At 47.3% G+C, this 15,130-nt stretch overlaps 1 protein-coding gene across 5 annotated transcripts in view; it reads right to left on the bottom strand.

Annotated features, from left to right (window-relative positions):
• Positions 1-15,130, bottom strand: part of LOC126095349 (transmembrane protein 131) — a 345,609-nt gene that overhangs the window by 259,312 nt on the left and 71,167 nt on the right. The window lies entirely within an intron of this gene.

Here is a 15,130-nt window from a genome sequence, read left to right on the forward strand (position 1 = left end):
TTTTGTGTGTGTGTGTGTGTGTGTGTGTGTGTGTGTGTGTGTGTGTGAGGTTTGCCTTCTTGTGTAAATGTGTGTGTGTTTTCCTTTCTTTTCTGAAAAAGGCTTTGGCTGAAAGCTCAGTGTGTAATAGTGTTTTCATTACATCCTTCGCAATTCAAAGTGCCATCTTTATGGTGAGTTGCAATCTATACTTTGCACAATAATATTATGAAAAGTATAGTATAAAATTGTTAATATTATTAACAATTATGGAAGGGGTAGATTCCTATCCACCAGAAATATGGCATTTGAGCTGCAGACAGGCACAGGGAAAAAACTGTTACACATTAAGCTTTCAGCCAAAGCCTTCATCAGAAAAGATAGAACAAACACACATTCACACAAGCAAACACACTCCACAGACATACGACTGCTATCTTTCGCTGCTCAGGTCAGACCTAGTGCGTCAAATGAGAGCAACGATCTCTAGTGGAGTGGGGTGAGGAGAGGGATAGTAGGGTACAGGTGGGGGGAAGAGGAAACAGTGCTACCTGGCAAAGTAAGCAGAGGACAGAGGTGGAGACAATGCTACCTGCTGCAGCATCGAGAGGAGCAGAGATGGGGAAAGATTAGTGTGTGCAGAGAGCAGTAAACAATGAGGGTGAGGGGACATTAGTTGGGAAACTGTTGGGTGGAGTGTGTGGGTACAGTTGGTTACTGTAGGTTGAGGCTGGGATGATTTCAGAAGTGGAGAGTGCATTGTAAAAACAACTCATGCCTGCACGTTTCAGAAAAGCTGGTGGAGGGGGACACGATCCAGGTGGCCCATGTTATGAAGCAACCACTGAAATCAAGCATGGTACATTCAGCTGCACAGCTGTGTAACAGGATGGTCCACTTTGGCCCTGGGCCACAGTTTGGCACTGGCCATTCATCCCAGTGGATAGTTCGTTGGTAGTCATGCCAACATAAAAGGCTGAGCAATGATTGCAACAGAGCTGGTGCACAACATGGCTGCTTTCACAGATGACCCTGCCTCTGATGGGACAGGACAAGCCTGTGAAAGGACTAGAACAGGAAGTGCTGGATGGGTGGATTGGGCAGGTCTTGTATGTGGGTCTTCCACAGGAATATGATCCCTGTACCGAGGGGGCGGGGTTAGGAGTGGCAGAGGATAGAACAAAATGTTGTGGAGGTTGGGTGGGCATCAGAACACCACTTTGGGAGGGGTGGGAAGGATCTTGTGTAGGACGTCCCTCATATCAGGGCATGATGACAGATAATCAAACTCCTGATGAAGGATGCACTTCAGCTGTTCCGGTCAGGGGTGGTATTGAGTGATGAGGAGGGTGCTCCTTTGCAGCTGATTCTTGGGGGTGGTGGAGGTATGTGGGGACATAACACGGGAAATCCATTTGGTGACTATGTCTGGGGAATAGTGCCTCTCTGTGAAGGCCTTTGTAAGACCTTCAGCATACTGAGCAAGGGAGCTGCCTTCACTGTGGATATGCCATCCCTGGATGACTAGGCTGTAGGAGGTGGATTTTTTTGGTATGGAAGGGATGGCGACTGTCAAAATGCAAATACTGTTGGTGGTTGGCTGGTTGGTTTAAAAGAGGGGGGAGGGACCAAACTGTAAGGTCATCAGTCCCTCGTTCCGATTAAATTAATTACACAACGGTGAGAGTAAAATAATCGAGACATACAAAATACGGCTGGAAGAAAGGAGAAAACCACAAGAATGATATAGGGGCAACAGATACTAAAATGGACAAAATAGGCCAAGAAAACCACAGAGAGACACAAGAAACATGTAAAAGAGTTCAAAACAAGAGGACAGATTACCATGGATGGCTGACCATGAGAATAAAAAGGAGAAGCCAGCCACTCTGCAACACATTAAAACCTCCACCTTAAAAGCACTAGGGTGGAGGGCACAGAGGGACAAAGGACACGCGCTAAAACTTAGATCAAATGATAAAACCCACCCTCACGAATAAAACATAAAAGTAAAGCTGCTGTTGAGGCATTGTCACACAACACCAAAGGTAGAGTGCTGGGAACGTTTAAAGTCTGCCACAGAGCGGCTAAAAGTGGGCAGTCCAGCAAGAGGTGGATGACCATCATGTGTGAGCCACAGCAACACCAAGGTGGGTCCTCGCGACAGAGGAGGTAACCATGCGTTAGCCACGTATGGCCAATGTGGAGCCAGCACAGGACAACTGATTCCCAGCGAGAGGACCGCATGGAAGTCTTCCACATATTTGTAGTCTCCTTAATTACTCACAGTTTGTTGTGCATACTGTTACGTGATTCCATCTCTCCCAAAGCCGAAAAATCCTGTGGCATACGACAAACACAGGTCAGTTTCGGAGATTTTCACTAGCCTGTTTGGCCAGCCTGTTGGCAAGTTCATTGCCTGGGATTCCGACGTGTCCTGGGGTCCACACAAACACCACTGAATGATGGGACCGTTCCAGGGCATAGATGGACTCCTGCATGGATGCTACCAAAGGATGGAAAGGGTAGCATTGGTCGATAGCTTGTAGGCTGCTCAAGGAGTCAGTACATAGGAGAAATGACTCACCAGGGCATGAGCGGACATGATCAAGAGCACGAGATATGGCCGCCAGCTTTACAGTGAAAACACTGCAGCCATCTGGCAAGGAATGCTGTTCAATATGTCCTCCATGGACATACGCGAAGCCGACATGAGCATCAGCCATCGAGCCGTCGGTATAAACCACTTCATGGCCCTGGTACATGTTGAGAATCGAGTGGAAGTGATAGCGGAGAGACTCAGGGTTAACGGAGTTCATAAAGCCATGTGAAAGATCCAGAAGAATCTGCAGCCTAGGTGTACACCATGGAGGTGTACGTGAATGGACCTCGAGGAGAGGTGGTAATGGGAAGGGCTCCAGTTCAGACAGAAGGGACCGGATACGAACTGCAATCCTAAGCCCTGACCTGGGCCGCCAATGCAGGAGATGAACCGCCGTGGTTGGGAAAAGGAGATGGTAATTCAGATATGCAGAACTACGATTGTGTGCAACGTAACTGGGGAGCAGTTGTGCATGCCTAACCTTCAATGGAGGGACTCCGGCCTCCACCAGGACACCAATCACCAGACTTGTTCTAAAAGCTCCAGTTGCTAGGCGAATGCCACAGTGGTGCACTGGGTCGAGTAAACACAACGCTGAGGGCGTCGCCAAACCGTAAACCAGACTCCCATAGTCAAGGCGGGATTGAACAAGGGCTCTGTAGAGCTGCAGCAGAATAGAGCTATCTGCACCCCAGTTGGTGTTGCTCAGGCAGCGGAGGGCATTGAGGTGCTGCCAGCACTCCCGCTTAAGCTGACGAAGGTGAGGCAGGGTCAATCAGGCATCCAAAACCAGTCCTAAGAATCAATATGTCTCCACACAGTGAGTGGACCATCTTTAAGGTAAAGTTCTGAATCTGGATGAATGGTACGCCGCCGACAGAAATGCATGACACACGACTTCGCGGCTGATAACTGGAAGCCGTGTGCTAGAGCCCACGATTGCACCTTGTGAATGGCTCCCTGTAGGCTCTGCTCAGCAACACCAGTACGGAAGGAGCAGTACGAAATACAGAAGTCATCCGCATACAGAGAAGGTGAGACCGACAGCCCTATAGCTGTTGGTAGACTGTTAATAGCCACTAAAAATAGAGAGATACTCAATACAGAGCACTGTGGAAGCCATTCTTCTGAATATGAGGGGAGCTATGGGAGGCACCGACTTGGACACGGAAAGTAAGGAGCGACAGGAAGTTTTGGATAAAAATCGAGAGCGGGCCCAGAGACCCCATTCATACAATGTAGCAAGGATATGATGTCGCCAGGTCGTTTTGTATGCTTTACGTAAGTCAAAAATGACGGCAACAAGATGTTGGCATCTGGAAAAGGCTGTTTGGATGGCAGACTCAAGGGACACAAGATTGTCAATGGTAGAGTGACCCTGGCGGAAGCCACCCTGACATGGAGCCAGTAGGCCACATGACTCCAGGATCCAATCCAACTGTCGACACACCATAGTTCCAGCAGCTTAAAAAGAAAAGTTGGTGAAGCTGATGGGCCGGTAGCTACCCACATCAAGTGGGTTTTGACCTGGTTCGAGCACCAGAATGATGGCGCTCTCCTGCCATTGCAATGGGAAGACGCTATCGCACCAAACCTGGTTGAAGATGACGAGGATATGTCGCTCGTACTCAGACGAGAGAGATTTAATCATCCGACTGTGGATCCGATTCGGTCCACGAGCTGTGTCAGGACAATGTGCAAGGGTGCTGAAGAGCCCCCACTCTGTAAATGGGGTGTTATAGGGTACCCTGTGGCGTGTAGTGAACAAGAGGATTTTCCCTTCCATCTGCCGTCTGAGGGGTCGAAAGGCTGTGGGGTAGTTCAATGCAGAGACTCGAGCATAGTGCTCCGCAAAGTGCTTGGCAATCGCGTTTGCATCAGTAGATAACACACCATTGACGTTAATGCCAGGGACATCTGCTGGGATCTGGTATCCAAAAAGACATCTGATCTTCGTCTAGACTTGGAATGGTTGACAAGTACATCTCCCAACACTCCTGTTTCAGTCATTTTATAAGCTGATGAACAAGGGCACAGAGCCACTTAAAGGCTACTGGGTGCTCTAGGGAAGGGTGCCACTTATGTCGCTGTAGAGCTCTTTAATTGCCTCAGTGACTAACAGCAACCACCAAGGGATTCTTTCACCGGGGGCACCCTAAAGAACAAGGGATCGCTTTTTCCACCACAGAAACAATCGTTGTAGTGACCTGCTCATCAACAACATCAATGACACCATGTGGGGGAGATTCAGCGGTGACAGCAGAGGTGAAGACTTCAAATTCTGCCTTGTTTAAAGCCCATCTGGGTAGGCGTCCGTGGCCAAGAGGCCAGGGGTGTGACAGGAAGATGGGGTCACTATCACACAGGTCGTCATGTGCTCTCCAGTGGATATAGATGGGAGAAGGCAGGGCTATAAACTGAGAGATTAATGGCCAAACATGTGCCATGTGCCACACTGAAATGTGTGGGGGCACCTCTATTTAAGAGGCAGAGGTCGAGTTGTGATAGTAAATTTTCGACCTCCCTACCTTGGCCAGTAATCAGGGTGCCACTCCACAAGGGGTTATGCGGGTTAAAATCTCCCAAAAGGAGGAAACGTTTAAGGAGTTGATCGATCAGTGCAGCCAATCGAACAGTGCAGCCAATATGTTCAGGGGTACTGCAGCAGCCGGCCGCTGTGGTCTAGTGGTTCTAGGCGCGCAGTCCGGAACCGCGGGACTGGTACGGTCGCAGGTTTGAATCCTGCCTCGGGCATGGATGTGTGTGATGCCCTTAGGTTAGTTAGGTTTAAGTAGTTCTAAGTTCTAGGGGACTGATGACCACAGAAGTTAAGTCCCATAGTGCTCAGAGCCATTTGAACCATTTTTTTGGTACTGCAACATCTGGAGGAAGATATACACCGCAGACAGTTATTACCTGCGTCGTCCTTATCCTGACAACCACAGCTTCAAGAGGGGCTTGAAGAGGCAAAGGTTCACTACATACTGAGTTCAGGACATAGACTCAAAGTCCACCTGACACTCTATTATAGTCGATACGGTTCCTGTAATATCCCTTATAGTCACGGAGGGCAGGGGCCGCATTGCCGGGAACCAGGTTTCCTGGAGGGCAATGCAGAAAGCAGCTGTAAAGCTTAACAGTTGCCATAGCTCAGCCAGGTGGTGGAAAAAACTGCTGCAATTCCACTGGAGGATTACGTGATCGTGAGACTGGGGAGGCATAAAACACTCAATGAGGCAGTCTATGCCTCAGGGTCACCTGCTGCCACCAGATCGATCCTGTGCAATCGACATCCATTGTGTCTGAGGGCCCAGCGGGGTCTAGGTCCTCAGTGGACGCCATAATCTCCACCTCATCCTCAGACACAGAGCTTGTAGGTACTGGTGGTGTAGGTGGCATTGCAGTGCCTTCGTTCTTGGAGGTTTTTTTACTTTTTAGGTTCCTCTCACCGCTCCTTAGGTTTGTCTGGCTGGGAGGGTTTCACTGATTCAGTCTCAGGGACTGAGGAGGGTCGTGAAGCCCTAAGACCAGCTACCTGTAGTTGTTTCATCCACTGGCGGATGTCAGCTTTGCCACTCATAGGAACCTGGGAAGGGAGTGACCCAAGGAATCCCTTCCTGGTGAGAGGAGTCGAAGAAGACTTACGCTTCTTCAGCTGAGAAGTGGGGACTGACGTCCCCGATGGTTGGGTGGGGTGGGGGTTGGAGGGGGGGGGGGGGGGGGGGCTGTTGCTCCTGAAGTAGGTTGTGCAGGAGCAACAGGAAGGAGGGAAATGCCCCCCACCATCAAGGGGGCAGGTGGAGTCTGACGGCTCTAAGAGCCAACTGTACACAGCAGAACGGAAGATGGTAGAACTGTTGTAGCGGTGGCGTAGGTTGACGTCATATCCACAGAATGTATCCTCTCATATTTTCTCTTAGCCTCAGTGCAAGTCAGTCAGTCCAAGGTCTCGTATTCCATTATTTTTGCTTCTTTCTGGAGAATCCTGCAATCTGGCGAGCAAGGTAACAGGTGCTCTCCGCAGTTGACACAAATGGGAGGTGGGGCACAAGGAGTATTGGGATATGAAGGACCTCCACAATCCCAACAGGAGATGCTGGAACTACAGAGGGAATACATATGGGCGAACTTCCAGCACTTAATGCACTGAATCAAGGGAGGGATATATGGCTTTACGTCACAGTGGTAGACCATCAGCTTGACATTCTCGGGTAATGAAGGCACCGGTGTAAAAACCTGATTATTCCTCAGACCCCAATGGATGCACCAGAGGAAATGGACTCCTTGCCGCTCTAAATTGGCATGCAGCTCATCGTCAGACTGCAAAAGAAGGTCCCTGTGATATATGATACCCTGGACCATGTTTAAGCTCTTATGGGACATGATGGAAAGAGAAACATCCCCCAGCTTGTCACGGGCGAGTAGTGCCCGTGACTGAGCAGAGGATGCTGTTTTGAACAAGACTAACGCTGACCACATTTTGGATCAGCCCTCCACCTCCCCAAACTTTTCCTCTAAATGCTTCACAAAAACCTGAGGTTTTACTGACAAGAAAGATTCCCTACGAAGCCTTTCACGATGGTGTCCTTGAATAAAATGTTCTCAGTTTACTTGCTGCGTCAAATTTGGATAAAATCCCGAGCTTTCGATGACTACCTCTGTCATCTTCGTCAGGGGTAAAACTGACTGTCATGGACCAGCGAGGCTTCTGCTTTTATAAGCAGTGGATGGCTTCCCATTGGCTGAATGACGTCACAGTGAAAACGGCGCGTACGGAGGTGGCGGCCTCTCTGTCCATAGATTTTGTTTGCGCGCTTTATCTAGCGTTGCTTGCAGCGTCATCCATCACAACAGGCAGATAACTGCGAGGAATGTAAGAAGTCAAGCTCTGTGCCCTTTCTTTATCAACTGCACACTTCCATGCATTGGTGAGTGCATATCCAGAGTCTCTGTTGAAATTATTTTCATATAGTCTAATTTCAACTGCTTCCCTGATGATAGATTCCCAATAGTCTGAAGCGTGAGCAAGTATCCTTGTTTCATTGAATAAAATCTTATGTTTATTTAACAAACTGTGCTCAGCCACTGCTGATTTTTCTAGATACCTGCATTTCAGGTGACACTGATGTTCCACACAGCGATCAGCAACAGTTCTTATAGATTGGCCCACATAATTTTTGCCACACTCGCAAGAACTGCTGTAAATTCCCAGTACTCTCAGGCCGAGATTATCTTTCACGGGTCGCAACATTTCCTTAATCTTCCTGGGTGTCTGGAAGACTGGTCTGATTCCCTGCTGGCTCAGGACTCTAACAATCTTGCTGGTCGTTGCACCACACAATGGTAGCCGCGCGATGTGTTGGTCCTCTTGATCTGTTCGAAGAGCGTCCTTCCAGGTTTCTTCGCCAGGGTAGATCTGATATCACAATCAGAATATCCATTTTTTCTGAATACCGTCATCAGATGGTTAATCTCCGATCCAAAATTATCCTTGTCCAAAATAGTCCTTGCTCTGTGTACCAAGGTATTCAGCATAGCTCTCTTCTGAGCTGGGTGATGAAAACTGTGCGTTTGGATATAAATCTGTATGCATCGGTTTTCTGTACACAGAATGTCCGAGATGTCCATCTCATTTTCGCTCCCACCAGCACATCTAAGAAGGGTAACTCCCCATCCTTCTCCACCTCCACTGTAAATCTTATGTTCTGGTGTATACTAGTCAAATAATCAATGAACTGCTGCAGTGCCTCATTACCATATGGCCAGATTAAAAATGTATCCTCAACATACCTGAAGAAGCAGGTTGGACGTAAGGGAGCACTGTTCAACGCTCGTCCTTCGAAATCCTCCATGAAAAAGTTAGCTAGGGCTTGTGACAGTGGCGAACCCATGACTGTTCCGTCAGTCATTTTGTATTATTTTCCACCATACAAAAAATAGGTGGTCATCAAAGTGTGTCGAAATAACTTAAGTATTTCAGGAGAGAAATGAGCAGCCAACAGTTTTAATATATCTTCCTCCGGTACCTTTGTAAACAAAGAGACCGCATCTAGGCTGATAATGATGTCATTAGGACCTATCCTCATCTGCTTTATGATGTCAACAAACATTTTTGAGTTATTAATATGATGGCTACAGTGGCCGACTACAGGTGCTAATAATTTGGTTAAGTATTTTGCCAACCGATATGTAGGAGACCCAATAACACTAACAATAGGTCTCAACGGGACCCCATCCTTACGGACCTTGGGTAGACCTTACAACCTAGGTGACCCTGGTCATAGGTTCTTGACTAGTTCTTATGGGAGGCCAGAGTTCTTCAGTAGCTCCCCTGTCTTCCTGCTAAGTGCTGCTGTGGGATCCCGTTTATGAATCCGGTACATGGTATCTTCAAATAATAGGGCCACTTTCTTATGATAGTCGGTAGATTTGAGGATAACTGTGGCATACCCTTTGTCGGATAGTAGCACAACTAACTCTTCATCATTCCCAACGATTTCAATGCCAGTTTCTCCACTCTGCTTACATTGGTCTTAGGAGGTTTGGCTGTTGCTAAAATCCATCTAGTGGCAAGCCTTACCTCATCTGCTGCCTCTTCAAGAAGGTGATGAACCACCTGTTCTACTCCACTGATAATCTCAGCCACTGGTAGCTTTTGTAAGCTGGAGAAAAGTTCAGTCCCTTACTGAGAACCGAGATGATGGCGTCATCAATTTCCTTGTCAGAGAAGTTGATAACAGTGCGATGTACATCGCTGAACCCAGAAATTCCTTTTCCACGGTTAAGGCGCATAAATTTATCAGCCTGTTTTGCTGTAGTCTTGCTTAAATTAGCTCGCTGATGTGCAGCCAAGGTCATGTCTATCCATTCCCAGTTCCAAGGTAACAAAACTGCAGACAAAAACAGATGGCATCTATGCAAGGAGCAAGCGTTGGCACCCAGTTTATACCTCGTATGATGTATCCTCTCCCTGACGATCGCATGACTGATACATATCGGTCAGAAAAATACTTAAACAAATTATTAGCACCTATAGTCAGACACTGTAGCCATCATATTAATAACTCAAAAATGTTTGATGACACCATAAAGCAGATTAGGATAGGTCCGAATGACATCGTGATCAGCCTAGATGTGGTCTCTTTGTTTACAAAGGTACCAGTGGAAGATACATTCTGTTGGCTGCTCATTTCTCTCCTGAAATACTTAAGTTATTTTGGCACATTTTGACGACCAACTATTTTTTGCATTGTGGAAAATATTATGAAATGACTGACGGAACAGCCATGGGTTCGCCACTGTCATAAGCTATAGCTAACTTTTTCATGGAGGATTTCGAAGAACGAGTGTTGAACAGTGCTCCCTTACGTCCATCATGCTTCTTCAGGTATGTTGAGGATACATTTTTAATCTGGCCACATGGCAGTGAGTCACTGCAGCAGTTTGTTGATCATTTTAATGGTATACACCAGAACATAAGATTTACAGTGGAGGTGGATAAGGATGGGAAGTTACCCTTTCTTAGATGTGCAGATGGAGCGAAAATCAGATGGACGTCTCGGACATTGTGTGTGCAGAAAATCGACACATACAGATTTATATCTAAATGTACGTGGTTTTCACCACTCAGCTCAGAAAAAGAGAGCTTTGCTGAATACCTCGGTACACAGAGCAAGGACTATTTTGGACAAGGATCATCTCGGCTCCAAAGTTAACCATCTGACGACGGCATTCAGAAAAAATGGATATTCTGATCGTGATATCAGAAGGACGCTGCTCGAACAGATCCAGAGGACCAACACATCGCACAGCTACCATTCTGCAGTGAAACGACAAGCAAGATCGGTAGATTCCTGAGCCAGCAGGGAATCAGACCAGTCTTCCAGACACCTAGGAAGATTAAGGAAATGTTGCGACCCGTAAAAGATAATCTCGGCCTGAGAGTACTGGGAATTTACAGCATTCCTTGAGAGTGCAGCAAAAATTATGTGGGCCAGTCTATAAGAACTGTTGCTGATCACTGTGTGGAACATCAGCGTCACCTGAAATACAGGTATCTAGAAAAATCAGCAGTGGCTGAGCACAGTTTGTTAAATAAACATAAGATTTTATTCGATGAAACAAGAATACTTGCTCACACTTCAGACTATCGGGACTCTGTCATCGGGGAAGCAGTTGAAATTAGACTATTTAATAACTTCAACAGAGACTCTGGATATGCACTCAGCAATGCATGGAATTATGCAGTTCAGTTGATAAAGAAAGAGTGCAGAGGGAGACTTCTTACATCCATCACAGTTCTCTGGCTGTTGTGATGTATGGCGCTGCAAGCAACGCTGGATAAAGCGCGCAAACAAAATCTATGGGCATAGAGGCCGCCACCTCCGTACGCGCCGTTTTCACCGTGACGTCATTCAGCCAATGAGAAGCCGTCCACTGCTTGTAAAAGCAGAAGCCTCACTGGTCCACAACAGTCAGTTTTACCCCTAACGAAGACGATGGAGGTAGCCATCAAAAGCTCGGGATTTTATCCAAATTTGAGGCGCCAATTAAACCAATAACTTTTTATGCAAGAAAGATTGCCCATCAACTCTCGTACATACGAGGTACTGGGGTGAATAAGCTTTGCTGCCATCCTCTGCCTGGCGTTCTTCCCATGGTGTGGCCAGGGGTTTTGGGGGGGAAGGGGGGGGGGGGCGATTTGGGGTTGTATTTCTTAGCACTGAAGTTAAACTTTGATTGCTTAGAGACTGCTGGTGCTGGTCTTTGACCACCAGCAAGAGATGACATACTACGCTTCATGGTGTGTCATCCACCCTGATGCCACCCACACCGACCAGGCACCCTCCCTACGGGCACCACCCAGCCGCAGCAAAGGCCACCTGACAGGATGGCCATTGCTGGAAGTCATGATGCCCCAGGGTGACGGGCATCTACTCCTCGGCATATGTGGGGGAGTTAACTGCGCAGCCATCAACAGAGCAATGCCTGGGTGATCAGGGGGCTATAACCAATAGGGTATATGGCGCCCCCACTACAACGGACTAACTACAGCATTGGATATCAGGCGCAAATGAGCTAAGAAGTGCATTATCGGTGACAGTGCAGAAAAGGATATTGCACGGAGGAGGGAGGAAAATGCACCAAGGAGGGTGACCTCCCCCAACAGCTGGAGAATGAGCAAAAGTGCAGATCCATGCAACAAAGGATGTGAGAGGTCTAGTGCACAATGGACACTATGCACCATGTAAGGCGCCCTTCCCCAATTGGCTCGCTCTTAGGGAAAATTTTGAAAAATTGAGGTCAAACCCTACAGGGGACCATCACGTAAAGACCGAAATGTGTGAGACTCCTTTTAGTCGCCTCTTACGACAGGCAGGAATACCTCGGGCCTATTCTAACCCCTGGACCTGCAGGAGGATGTTGGTGGTTGGTGGGTTTAATGTTGAAAGAGGTATGGATGGAACCCTCAGAGAGGAGGTGGTCAGTGTGCAGGAAGGTGGTACACTGGATTGAGAAGGACCAAGTGAAGTGGATCAAAGAGAGGGTTTTGAGATAATTTAAAGGATTGAGAACACGGTGTCCTGACCCTGAGTCCAGATCATGAAAATATTGTTCAGTAATAAAGAGATCTGCCTGACTAAATAAAGCAACAAGTTCATCACACGAGAAAGTGAAGGTAATACAGAGAGAGACAAAAGTTATAATCATTTAACAAAGGTACCTAGGCAAAAGATGATGGTGTAGCTGCAAAGAAGCCAAATGAAAAGAAAATCTCAAACGGATGAGGCAACTAATTAAGAATACACAATATTTTTAAAAATGACGATATAATACTATACAATACGCTGAATTAAACATATGCAGAACTACCTTCAAGAGGATGTGAAAAAATATAGCGAAAAATGGATTAGAGAAACAAGTGAAACTGGTAAGAGTATGAGGAAGACAAAATATGAACCTGTAATGGGTTGGTACACATTTCAACAGTACAAATGGCACAGAACATAAAAATATTATGAAAAAGAAAGTTGCTACTCACCATATAGCAGAGATACTGAGTCGCTGGTAGGCACAACAAAAATATTTTCACACTTAAAGCTTTCAGCCAAAGGCCTTTGTCAACAATACACACACACACACACACACACACACACACACACACACACACTCATGCAAACACAACTCACACATGACTGCAGTCTCAGGGAACTGAAACCACACTGTGATCATCAGCACCAGTGCATGATGGGAGTGGCGACTGGGTGGGGGGAAGGAGGATGCTGGGGTGGGGAGGGGAAGGGACAGTATGGTGGGGATGCCGGACAGTGAAGTGCTGCAGGGTGGGCGGCAGGCAGGGGAGAGGGTGGGGGAAGTAGTGGAAAAGGAGAGAAATAGAGAGTACCACTCCCCGCACTCCAATCTTCTACATGCTTCCTAAAGTCCATAAACTTAACCACCCAAGATGCCCCATTGTGGCCAGTTACTGTGCCCCCACTGAGAGAATCTCAGCTCTCGTAGACCAACACCTTCAACTTATTACCTGGAACCTACTCTCCTATATAAAAGATACCAACCACTCCCTCGATCGACGCTCCACAGTTCCTGTCCCTTTACCACACGGTGCCCTGCTCGTCACTATTGGTGCCACCTGCCTGTACATTAACATTCCTAATGCCCATGGCCTTACCACTATTGAACACTACCTTTTCCAATGCCCGATGGATTCCAAACAACCTCCTTCCTAGTTGCCATGACCAACTATATACTCACCCACAATTACTTCTCCTTTGAAGTCATTACCTACAAACAAATCTGGGGTATGGCTATGGGCACCCGCATGGCACAATCCTACACCAACCTATTCATGGGCCACCTAAAGAAATCCTTCCTAAACACGCAGAACCCTAAACCCCTCACCTGGTTCAGACTCACTGATGACACTTTTGCTATCTGGATCAAAGGTGAGAACACCCTAACCACATTCCTCCAGAACATCAACAACTTCTCACCCATTTGCTTCACCTGGTCATACTCAACCCAACAAGCCACCTTCCTATATGTTGACCTCCACCTCAAAGATGCCTACATCAGTATCTCCATCCAAATCAAACCTACTAACCACCAGCAATACGTCCACATCGACAGCTGCCACCCATTCCACCCAAGAAGTCCCTCCAGTACAGCTTAGCCACCTGTGGTCGTCGCATCTGCAGTGATGAGCAGCCCCTCTTGAAATATACCATGAGTCTCACTGAAGCCTTCACTGACTATAATTATCCTCCCAACCTTGTACAAACACAAATCTCCTGTGCCTTATATTTCCAGTCTCCCACCGACTCCCAAAGCCCCACTGTCCAGCCACAGAGGAGCATTTCACTCATACCTCTGTACCACCCAGGACTGGAGCAACTGAATTACATTCTCCACCAGGGTTCTGATTACCTCTCGTCGTGCCCTGAAATGAGAAATGTCCTGCCCACTATCCTTTCCACCCTCCCATAGTGGTATTCTGCCGTCCACCAAACCTACACAATATACTCGTCCATCATGACACAAACCTGCTCCCAATTCCTTACTTCATGGCTCATACCCCTGTAATAGACCTAGATGCAAGACCTTTCCCATACATCCTCCCACCACCACCTATTCCAGTCCAGTCACTAATATCTCCTGTCTCATCAAAGGCAGGGCTACCTGTGAAACCAGTCATGTGCTCTACAAGCTAAGCTGCAACCACTGTGCTGCACTCTATGTAGACATGACAAGCAACAAGATGTCTGTCCACATGAATGGCCACCGACAAACTAAGGCCAAGAAACAACTGGACCACTCTGTTGCTGAACATGCTGCCAAACATGATATCCTTCATTACAATGACTGCTTCACTGCCTGTGCCGTATGGATCCTTCCCACCAACACCAGCTTTTCTGAATTGCACAGGTGGGAACTCTCCCTGCAATACGTCCTACGTTTCCGTAACCCTCCTGGCCTCAATCTTCGTTAGTTGCTGTCCTCACCCATCCAGCCCCTTACCTGCTCCCATTCCACCACCACACACAGTCTTTTTATTTATTTATTTTATTTCTCTCTATTCCTCTCCTTTTCTGCTACTTCCCTTCTCCCTCCCCTCCCCTCCTCTGCCCGCCACCCAACCTGCAGTACTTCACTGTCCGCCATCCCCACCATACTATCCCTACCCCTCCCCACCCCAGCCTCCCCCTTTCCCCCACCAAGTCGCCACTCCCATCATGTTCTGGTGCTGCTGTTCGCAGTGTGGTTTCAGTTGCCTGAGACTGCAGTCATGTTTGTGAGTTGCATTTGCACAAGTATGTGTGTCTATTGTTGACAAAGGGCATTGGCCGAAAGCTTTAAGTGTGAAAATATTTTTGTTGTGCCTATCTGCAACTCAGCATCTCCACTATATGCAAGTAGCAAACTTTCATTCTCATAATATTGTTACATTCCATCCTGGATTTTCAACAGTAAATAAAAAGATTGAGAAAATATTACAAATAATCCAAGATTTCTTTAAAATACTGTGTAGTT

The sequence above is a fragment of the Schistocerca cancellata genome, chromosome 8 (genome assembly GCF_023864275.1).
Source record: "Schistocerca cancellata isolate TAMUIC-IGC-003103 chromosome 8, iqSchCanc2.1, whole genome shotgun sequence".
Lineage (NCBI taxonomy): Eukaryota > Metazoa > Arthropoda > Insecta > Orthoptera > Acrididae > Schistocerca > Schistocerca cancellata.